Consider the following 11,310-nt stretch of genomic DNA (forward strand, 5'->3'; position numbering starts at 1 on the left):
CCAGGCTATAGTATTTATGAATTCCTGCAACGATTTCGAGTAAATTTTAAATAGTAACTGCGTTTACATTCAAACATTTATAGATATTTAATAATTTTTCGAACACATTTACACTGTTTAGACAAAATTTACTGGGTTCACATGAACCCACAAGTGGGTAGGTGGATTCTCCCTGACTTACCTTATATTTTGGTGCTTTAATATTAAACTATACTATATTTGTGTTTAATTAAGCTTATTTTATGTATAGGCATATTAAAAACAAAATTCGGAACAAAATAGAGATTTTATATATATTTTATACAATATAAAAATTGAGTTATGATTATTTAATATGATTATATTGAGTTATGATTATTTAATTAATGAATATAGAAGGATTAAAGTTTAACATTACAAACAAAAAAGGACAAAAGAAGAATTGAGGGAGAAGATAAAAGAAGTGCAACGTTAGGCAGCAAAATCAATTTCAGTAACAAAGCAGCAAAGAGCCTGGCGACGCGAGGTTTGCTCGCGTGAGAGCTCGCGCCTCCGGGGTTAACGCGAGGCGATGCGTGTTTTTGTCTCCTTTTCGGTTTTGAATTTGGTTATTTTGCTTTGGTATTTTTTCTGCACATATAAATAGTCATTAAACACCATTTTAAAATTAAGATTGGACAAATTTGAGATCGGAGATTTCGACCTAAAGAGGCAAGAATACACTAGGAGCAAGGCGGAAAATTTTTCTACGAGTTTCTCACTTCCTTCTTCTTATATCCATTATTGGTTATGAATTCTAGTATTGTAGTTATGCATACTATTAGGAATAACTAATTTCTTATCTAGAGTTTGATAGAACCTTTTGTAGGATAAATTCTTGTTAAGTTTTTATATAATTGAGCCATTGAATTTCTCTATTTGTTCAACTGCGTTTATATTATGGTTGGTTGAAGAGCTCTCGATCGACTGTGCCTATTTCGTGTGTATTACTCGGAAGAGAGTGCATATTTAGTAGTTGTTGAACAACATCACTCCTAAAGTATATGAGGGATCAATACGGAGGGTTTAAAGGTGTGATTAGGAATAACGAAACCTTGGTGCAATTCGAGTGAGCCGTAACTTAGTGCCAGCTACCGTAGTTCGGAAGAATATGTCTAGTAAATTATGGTAGTTACTCGGGAGAGAATTACGACACTCAAAGCGCTCATGATCGGTAGAGAATACTTACGCAAAATTATAGAAGGCGTAGCATGTGATGACCCGAAAGGTCATCACTTGTTATACAAGTAAATTCTGCGATCCGAGTCCTTAAAAACCTTTTTCTGTCTCACCTCGATTTTCGTACTCATTCCGGGTGCGTATCCGAAAAGTCATATGTGAAAATCTGTAAAAATAATAAGTTTTTCTTTTAAAATAAATTTAAGTTCACTTCGGCCAACATTTTGGGTAAATGGACCTGGACCCGTGATTCGACGGTCCCAGAGGGTCCGTAGAAAATATGGGACTTGGGCGTATGCCCAAAATTGAATTCCGAGGTTCCAAGCCCGAGAAACAAATTTTTAAAGAAAATTATTTTCTAGAATATATAAGAGTTTTTAGAAATGAAAGATGTTTGAAATTGATGGTATCGAGCTCGTATTTTGGTTCCGGAGCTCGGTATAAGTTTGAAATAATAATTAGCTTGAATCTGTAAAATTTGATAAAGATCGGAATTGGTTTTCTATAAAACGGACTTAAAGTTGAGAAATTGAAAATTTTGGTGTTCTTGAATGATTTCATGAATTTAAGGTTTAATTCATAGTTGTTGGTGTTATTTTGATGATTTGATTGCACGAGCAAGTCCGTATGATGTTTTTAAGTTGGTGTGCATGTTTGGTTTAGAGCCCCGAGCGCTTGGGTGAGTTTTGGATAGGCAATGGAGTGGAATTGAACTTAGGAAGTTGCAGGTTTTCCGTTGGTATGTGTTGTAGGCCCAGATCTCGCAATTGCAAGGTCAGGTATCGCAATTGCGAGACTATCAGGCTTGGGAATTGCGAGGGTCACTTCGCAATTGCAGGGTATGCCCTGGGCAGCCATTCTTACAATTGCGAGCAATTCTTCGCAAATGCGAATAACCCAGATATCCCCAGCTGTCGCAAATGCGACATTCCCTTCACAAATGCGAGTTCGCAATTGCAAACATCTGATCGCAAATGCGAAGATAACAAGTTTATTAAGGATTCGCAATTGCGAACCCTGGTCACAATTGCGACATCTGCAACCTGCTAAATCATAATTTAGCTGAAAATTTCAGCATTTTTCAAACTTTTTCAAAACCTAAACATCTTTGGGCGATTTTTCAAAGACAACTACTCTTTCAAATCGATTGTAAGTCATTTCTAACTCGTTTTCCTTAATCTTTAACATCTTTTCACATGGTTTCAACTAAAAATCAAGGGTTTTCATGGGGGAAATTGGGTGTTTTGGGTAGAACTTAGATTTTTTAAATTTTTGGGATTTGGACATCGATTTGAGGTCCGATTTCAAAATAAATTATACATTTGGAGTCGTGGGTGAATGGGTAATCGGGTTTTGCTTCGAACCTGAGGTTTTGACCATGTGGGCCCAGGGTCGATTTTTGACTTTTTGGGAAAATCATTGGAAAACTTATTTTCATGCATTAAAATTGATTCATTTAGCATTTATTAATATAGTTAAGTAACTTGTGGCTAGATACAAGCGAATTTGGTGGTGGATGTAGACATGTGATTTTTGACCCTCTCCAAGATTTTTCATATTTTAGTACGTAAATATTTAATTTAGGCATAATATAGCTATTTCAACTAATTTTTACTCTTTTAGTTTATTTTATTACAAGAAAACAAAAATTAAAAAAAAAATAGTTTCATTAATGTTTTGTAATCATTTTTAATCTTGAAAAATACCAAAAATAGTTTTGTTTTAACGGCCAGTCTTATTTTAATGGTTATTTTACTTAAGTAGGATTAATTAATAAATGAGATCGTATTTTTAGGCTCGTTCGCGGAGAAAGAATAAAACTTGGGCTCGAGCAATTTTTAGGCCTAATTTTTTATCAAACCCATAATTCCTAGGCCTATACCCCTAACCTAATACCTACCCTATATAATAGTACCTAATCCCTAAATTGACCTAGGCAAAAAACCTTACATTTTTATCCGCGCCGCTTGACACAAAAAAGGACCCCAACCTGATCTTCTTCTTCATGAAAAAAGCCAACAAGAAAAAACCCAGAGCTCTAAGGAAGCTTAAGCCGCAGCAGCCATGAAAAGAAGCTCCACCCTAACTCTACCGCCTCTGTCGTCTCCCTCATCCCCAGCCTCAGAAAATCAGTAGCCATCAGACCTCACTGCCTGAAACCCGCCGGAAAACAACCCCTTCCTTTCCAGTTTCAGTCACACACAAACACAACTGAAAAAACGACCTTAATCCCAATCAAAAGCCCAGCGGAAACGCGCTTGAATCACCTCTGAACTCCAGCCATTAGAAGCAGCGAAACAAGCTGCAAATAGCTCTCAAACCGTTCAAGTACGAGCAGCTTTTTGATCGTGGTTTGAGTCGCTGAAGTTGGGTCCGATTGCCGTCGAGTTCGAGTTAGACAGAGTTTCCGTTCGTTAGCTTCAGTTCCGGTTCTCTGTTTTGGGGTGGGTTCGATCTCCTCTACTGGGATTTTGGGAATGAAAACGTGGATCTAGTCCGGAATATTGTCGATCTAGAGATCACCGAAGCTGTTACGCAAAAGTTTTCTGCAAGGCAAGTCCAAGTTCCATTTATTCGACCACTTACACATTTCCTCTAAAATTGATTTGCTTGGATTTAGTTTACGCATACCTGTTTATATATGTCAACGCTTGTTTTCTAATTCTACATCTGATTTTAACATGCTACTGAGCCTGCATGGCCAGTGAAATTGATTATAGCATCTTATTGACAATTTATGTATGATATTTAAACTTTTCTTATTATTCCATATGGTGATTTACTCATAGTTACATTTAGAGGTCTCATGTATATTATGTCAGAAATTATCTGTGTGGAAATTAAGTGTTTGACAAATATGGTTTCGAGAAGCTTAGCTGCCTTAGCAACCTGCGTTTATATCAGGCACAAGTAGGATTTACATTCCTTTTCTATTTTCAAAGGCTCAATCCTAATAATTATCTATGCTTAAAAAACAATTAGGAAGCAAGTGAATTTCTTGCGTACTGATGCATATCTTTTGTTTTGCTTAATTTGCTTGTAAAGAAAAATGTTTAAATTTTTGGTTGGTAAAATTATCCATCATAACAAGTTGCTTATTTGATTGAAAGGAGCAAGTGAGTGATTTCCATATAAATTAAGGTATGCGTTCGTCCAACTTCGAACAAACTTCCTTAATAATAAAATTAGTTTTCATAGGTTACTAATACTCCGGGGTGAGCCATCCACGTTTTAATCATACATGGCCCTCATATAAATTTCGTATAATTTAGATATTAAAAATGAATCTCTAGTAGTTTGCTTTAGGAGCATTAATTAAATAAACCGTCATAGCTACGGTTACGGTTCCCATGACGTAGTTGTGATGCTTAATTTCCAAATTCGGGGTACATTTGTGTGACCCGGCCACAATTTAATCTTTTTAAATAAAATGAGTACGTTGTGGATCGTGGGTACGGCTCTCGTGACATGATTCGCAATCGTGCAATCAATAATTAGTTGTATAACAATTGGATTATTAAAAGCGATTTTAAAAGGAATAAAATGCACATAGGTTTTAAATATGTAATTAATCAGATAACTAAGTCAATTAATAATAGTTGAGCAACCGTGCTAAAATTACGGAACCCGGGAATGCCTAACACATTCTCCCGGGTTAACAGAATTCCTGACCCGGATCTCTGTGTTTTGCGGACTGTAAAACAGAGTCAAAATTCCTCGGTTTGGGATTTTAAACCATTGACTTGGGACACCAATAAACTATCCCAAGTGATGACTCTGAATTTTAAATAAAATAATCCCGTTTCGATTGTCACTTAAATTGGAAAAAACTCCCTTATATACCCTTTCGGTGGTAAAAAAAGAGGTGTGACAGTGGAAACAAGAGGTAAAGCAGTAGTTGAGGCTTGAATTCTCTTCGTGGCATCGAGGTAAGTGATTGGTCTAACCTTAGCTTGAGGGATTAGGAGTTGTATCTTATTTGCTATGTGTTAATTGTGGAGTACGACGTATAAGCATGGTGACGAGTATCTATACGTCGGTGTCAAGCATACCCGTGAGTCTCGTATGGTAATTGTTGTGACTTCATTATAATTTGTTCATGCTTAATATAATGATTATCATTGTTAGTTCCCTTACCGGGATGTCATTGTTATGATATTGTTTCCCTTGCTGTGATGTTATTGTTTACGATATTGTCTCCCTTGCCGGGATGTTATTGTTATACTCGTGTTCCTTGCCGGGATTCTTTTATGATTGATGTTGATTTTTCAAATGGGATAGGGTTGCACGCCTACAACAAGATATATGAAATGGGATCGGGTGGCACGCCGCCACGGTGATATATGAAATAGGATCGGGTTGCACGCCTGCAACAAGATATATGAAATGGGATCGGGTGGCACGCTGCCACGGTGATATATGAAATGGGATCGGATGGCACGCCGCCACAGTAATATTTGAAATGGGATCGGGTTATACGCCTGCAACAAGAAAGAATAAAAGTGAATATTGATTCTTATGGTGAGAACGAGAATAAAAGCACGAAGGGTGATGCCCGCTGTAACAAGATATATGAAATGGGATCGTGTGGCACGCCGCCATGGTGATATATGAAATGGGATCGGGTTGCACGCCTGCAATGAGGAAGAAATGAAAGTGAATATTGTGTTTGTTTTCCTTATTCTTGTTGGCATTTAAATGTTGGTTTCTTTACATTCCTCTTTTGGTATTCTTTTGTTAGCTGATATTCCCCGCAACATGTTTTCCCCTCCCATCTTTAGCTGTAATTATCTGCTTTTATCTTTCCATTGTATATGATTTAATTGCACATGTTTATTTGGTAGTCTGGTCCTAGCCTCGTCACTACTTCACCGATGTTAGGCTAGGTACTTACCAGCACATGGGGTCGGTTGTGCTGATACTAAACTCTAAATTGTGTACAGATCCCGGTGCTACAACTTTTGGACCGCAGTGAGGTTGCTGTCTTCAGTCCAATAGGCGACCCGAAGTAGTCATGTAGGCATCCACAGGCCTTAGCGTCTCCCTCTATCTTTCCATTCTGTTTCTTTTATGTATTTTAGAGACAACTTTGTACTTATCTTTTAAACCTCTGTTTGTAGTATTCGTAGATAGTCCGTGACTTTGTGACACCAAATTTTGGGTAGTGTTATATATCGGATTCATATAACAATGTTTGGTTAAACTATTAAGTTTTCGTCTTTCGCATTTCTGGTTTTTTAATTATTTCGATGTTTGATCACCTATTATATTGGTATCAGAGCTCTAGGTTAGTTAGGCCTCACAATTCACGGACAAGCTTAGTAGAGTCTGAGAGATCGGTTCGGAGACGTCTATATTTATCCCCCAGAGGCTACAGAGTTAGGAAAAACTTCACATCTATTCTTTCCTGTCGTGCCGTTTGGTTTCTCAATGCTAATTGAATTTATACTCTGTTCTTTAGCAGATGGCAAGAACATGCGCTTTCTCATCCACTGATCAGTATCCCGAGCCCCCAACAGCAGCTCCCACGAGGGGGAGACAGCGAGGTCAAGGCCGTGATGGAGGCCGAGGCAGGGGCAAAGCTTAGCCTAGAGCAGCAGCACTAGCGGCGGAGCCTCAGGTTGAGTTTGATGATGAGGTTTCGGCCCAGCCAGTTCCGGTGGGCCCTGCTCATGTATCAGAGGGGTTCATTTTTACCCCGAGTACTCCAGGATGCTCTGGTCCATCTAGTTGGCCTTATGGAGAGTGTCACCCGGGTAGGGCTTAATTCCGGTAGCACCAGCCGTCTCTCAAGCCGGGGGAGGAGCACAGACTCCTACTACCGCACTTCGGAGCAGATGGCTCCCCAGTTTCAGACTCTGGCAACTCAGCCAGTTGGAGCAGTTCAGCCGGGTGTGGTAGCTCAGATCGATGATGGAGCAGCTATGTCTGCTGATGCCTTGTGGAGATTGGACAGGTTCACCAAGCTCTTCACTACCACTTTCAGCGGTGCATTTTTTGAGGATCCCTAGGATTATTTAGATAACTGTCATGAGGTTCTTCGGAACATGGGGATAGTGGAGACCAATGGGGTCGACTTTGCAGCTTTTCATTTGTTGGGATCCGTTGGTGGAGAGATTATTGTTTGGCTAGACCCGCTGGGTCACCAACTTTGACTTAGGACCAATTTTCTCAATTATTTCTGGAGAAGTTTCTTCCTATCACTTAAAGGGAGAACTATCAAGGCAGTTTGAGCGTCTCCAATAGGGTTCTATGGCTGTAACTCAGTACGAGACTAGATTTATTAACTTGGCTCGTCATGCTCTTCTTATACTTTCCATTGAGAGAGAGAGAGAGAGAGAGAGAGGAGGTTCATTGAGGGTCTCATTCAGCCTATTCGATTGCAGATGGCTAAGGAGACGGGGAGCGAGATTTCTTTCCAGGATGCGGCCAATGTGGCCAGGAGAGTCGAGATGGTTCTATCATAAGGGAGTGGTCAGGGGTCTGACAAGAGGCTTCTTCATTTGGGCATTAGTGGTCCCTCATCTAGAGGCAGAGAGTTTTTTGGTAGGGGCTATCCTCCCAGGCCATTTCATTCAGCACTTCAAGCTTCTCACGGTGCCCCAAGTGTTCGTGGTTCTCACATACAGTATTTTGATCAGCAGTCCTGTAGCGCATAGCCAGCTTCTATCAGTGCACCTCCGCTTCAGAGTTTTCAGGGTCGTCAACCCCAGCGGCAGAGGGCTTGTTTTACTTGTGGCAACACGAGGCATATTGCTAGATTTTGTCCTCAAGCACCGAGCAGTTCTCAGCACCAGGGTTCCCGTGCCATGGTTTAGGCACCGAGTGTTCCACCGCCTACTCAGCCAGCTAGAGGTAGAGGTAGGGGGGCTAGAGGTGGAGGTAGAGGTATTAGAGGTGGAGCTCAAGCCGCTAGAGGTGGAGGCCAGCCCGCAGCAGGCCGTCCTAGAGATGTAGTTTAGAGTGGTGGGTCCTAGCCTTAATGTTATGCTCTTTCAGCCAGACCTGAGGCTGAGGCTTCCGATACAGTTATCACAGGTACTGTTCTGGTTTGTATTAGAGATGCTTCAGTTCTATTTGATTCAGGGTCTACGTACTCCTATGTGCCATCTTATTTTGCACCGTATCTGGTCATGCCTAATGATTCTTTGAGTGCTCCTGTATATATGTCTACATCGGTGGGTGATTCTATTGTGGTGGATCATGTCCATCGTTCATGTATAGTTGTGATTGTGGGTCTTGAGACTCTAGTAAATTTGTTACTTTTGGACATGGTTGATTTTGATGTCATATTGGGGATGGACTGGTTATCACCTTACCACGCTATCTTGGACTGTCATGCCAAGACTGTGACCTTAGCCTTGCCGGGTTTACCTCGTTTAGAGTGGAGAGGGATTCCTAGTCATTCTACCCGTAGGGTTATCTCATATATGAAGGCTCAGCGAATGGCCGAGAAGGGGTGTTTGGCCTATTTGGCATATGTTCGTGATTCTAGTACTGAGGTTCCTTCTATGGATTATGTGCCTATTGTTCGTGAGTTTCCTGAGGTATTTTCTTCAGAGCTGCCGGGTATGCCACCCGACAGGGATATTGACTTTTGCATTGATTTGGCTCCGGGAACCCAGCCCATTTCTATTGTGCCGTATCGAATGGCCCCGCCTGAGTTGAAAGAATTGAAGGAGCAGTTGCAAGACTTGCTTGATAAAGGCTTCATTAGACTAGTGTCTCGCTTTGGGGTGCACCGGTGTTGTTTGTTAAGAAGAAGGATGGATCAATGAGGATGTGTATAGATTACTGGTAGTTGAACAAGGTTACAATCAAGAATAAGTATCCGTTGCTGAGGATTGATGATTTACTTGATCAACTTCAGGGTGACAAGGTATTTTCGAAGATTGACTTGAGATATGGTTACCATCAGTTGGGGATTAGGGCATCCGATGTCCCTAAGACAGCTTTTCGCACTCTGTACGTGCATTATGAGTTCTTAGTGATGTCATTTGGGGTGACAAATGCCCCATAAGCTTTTATGGATTTGATGACCCGGGTGTTCAAGCCTTACTTAGATTCGTTCGTGATAATCTTCATTGATGATATTTTGATCTATTCCCGCAGCCGGGAGGAGCATGAGCAGCATCTGAGAGTAGTTCTTCAGACTTTGAGAGATAGTCAGTTGTATGCTAAGTTTTCGAAGTGTGAGTTCTGGTTGAGTTCAGTTGCATTCTTGGGTCGTGTTGTATCAACAGAGGGTATTCAGGTAGATCCGAAGAAGATAGAGGCAGTTAAAAACTGGCCTTCAGCTACAGAGATCTGGAGTTTCTTGGGTTTGGTAGGCTATTGCCGTTGGTTTGTGGAGGGGTTTTCATCTATTGTAGAGCCGATGACCAGGTTGAGCTAGAAGGGTGCCTAGTTCAGGTGGTCGGACGAGTGTGAGGCGAGCTTTCAGAAGCTCAACACAGCTTTGACTGCGGCACCGGTGTTGGTTTCGCCCACAGGTTCAGGGCCATATACAGTTTATTGTGATGCATCTCGTATTGGACTTGGTGCGGTGTTAATGCAAGATGGCAAGGTCATTGCTTATGCTTCGCGGCAATTGAAGATTCATGAGAAGAATTATCCAGTTCACGATTTGGAGTTAGCAGTCATTGTTCACGCATTGAAGATTTGAAGGCATTATCTGTATGGCGTGTCATGAGATGTTCACGGATCACAAGAGCCTGCAGTATTTGTTCAAGCAGAAGGAGCGAAATTTGAGGTAGAGAAGGTGGTTGGAGCTATTGAAAGACTATGATATCACCATTTTATATCATCCGGGGAAGGCCAATGTGGTGGGCGATGCTTTGAGTAGGAAGTCAGCTAGTATGGGCAGTCTTGCATATATTCCAATTGGTGAGAGACCGCTTGTTTTGGATGTTCAGGCTAATCAGTTCACGAGGTTGGATGTTTCTGAGCCCAGCCGTGTGTTAGCTTGCATAACCGCTCGTTCTTTTTTTTTTATTGGAGCGTATATGAGATCGGCAGTATGATGATCCTCATTTGTGTGTCCTTAGGGACACGGTGCAGCACAATGGTGCCACACAGGTTACATAAGGAGATGATTGAGTTTTGAGGCTGTAGGGTCGATTTTGTGTGCCTAATGTGGATGGACTCCAAGAGTTGATTTTAGAGGAGGCCTATAGTTCCCGGTACTCTATTCATCCGGGCGCTAAGATGTATTAGGATTTGCGGCAACATTATTGGTGGAGGAGGATGAAGAAGGATATTGTTGCATATGTGACTCGGTGTTTGAATTGCCAGCAGGTAAAGTACGAGCATCAGAGACCGGGTGGTTTGTTTCAGAAGATTGAGATTCATGAGTGGAAGTGGGAGCATATCACTATGGACTTCGTTGTTGGACTCCCACGAACTCAGAGAAAGTTCGATGCAGTGTGGGTTATTGTTGATAGGCTGACCAAGTCAGCACATTTCATTCCTGTGACAGTCTCCTATTCTTCCGAGAGGTTAGCTGAGATCTATATTCGAGAGATTGTCCGTCTTCATGGTGTGCCTGTGTCTATCATTTTCGGATTGAGGTACACAATTTACCTTACATTTTTGGAGAACAGTTCAGTGTGAGTTAGGCACACGAGTCGAGTTGAGCACAACATTTCATCCTTAAACCGACAGGCAGTCCGAGCGTACTATTCAGATTTTGGAGGATATGCTCCGAGCTTGTGTCATTGACTTTGAAGGCTCGTGGGATCAGTTCTTGCCTTTAGCGGAGTTTTCCTATAACAACAGCTACCAGTCGAGCATCCAGATGGCTCCTTATGAGGCTTTATATGGTAGGCGGTGTCGGTCGCCGGTTGGATGGTTTGAGCCGGGAGAGGCTCGGTTGTTGGGTATGGATCTAGTACAAGATGCCTTGGACAAGGTCAGGATCATTCATGATAGGCTTCGTACAGCTTAGTCCAGGCAAAAGAGTTATGCCGACCGTAAGGTTTGTGATGTGACATTCATGGTCGGCGAACGGGTGTTGCTTTGGGTGTCGCCTATGAAGGGCTTGATGAGATTTGGGAAGAGGGGCAAGCTTAGCCCTAGGTTCATTGGTCCTTTTGAGATTCTTGACCGAGTGGG

General features: G+C 41.4%; 1 long non-coding RNA gene across 1 annotated transcript; it reads left to right on the forward strand.

Moving 5' to 3' along the window:
• Positions 1 to 3,098: 3,098 nt before the first annotated feature.
• On the forward strand, positions 3,099 to 5,910 carry LOC142164735 (uncharacterized). The gene is made up of 2 exons (XR_012695694.1): positions 3,099 to 3,750; positions 5,479 to 5,910. It is a non-coding gene; the product is annotated as an uncharacterized LOC142164735 (long non-coding RNA).
• Positions 5,911 to 11,310: the final 5,400 nt, after the last annotated feature.

This window comes from Nicotiana tabacum, chromosome 10 (genome assembly GCF_000715075.1).
Source record: "Nicotiana tabacum cultivar K326 chromosome 10, ASM71507v2, whole genome shotgun sequence".
NCBI lineage: Eukaryota > Viridiplantae > Streptophyta > Magnoliopsida > Solanales > Solanaceae > Nicotiana > Nicotiana tabacum.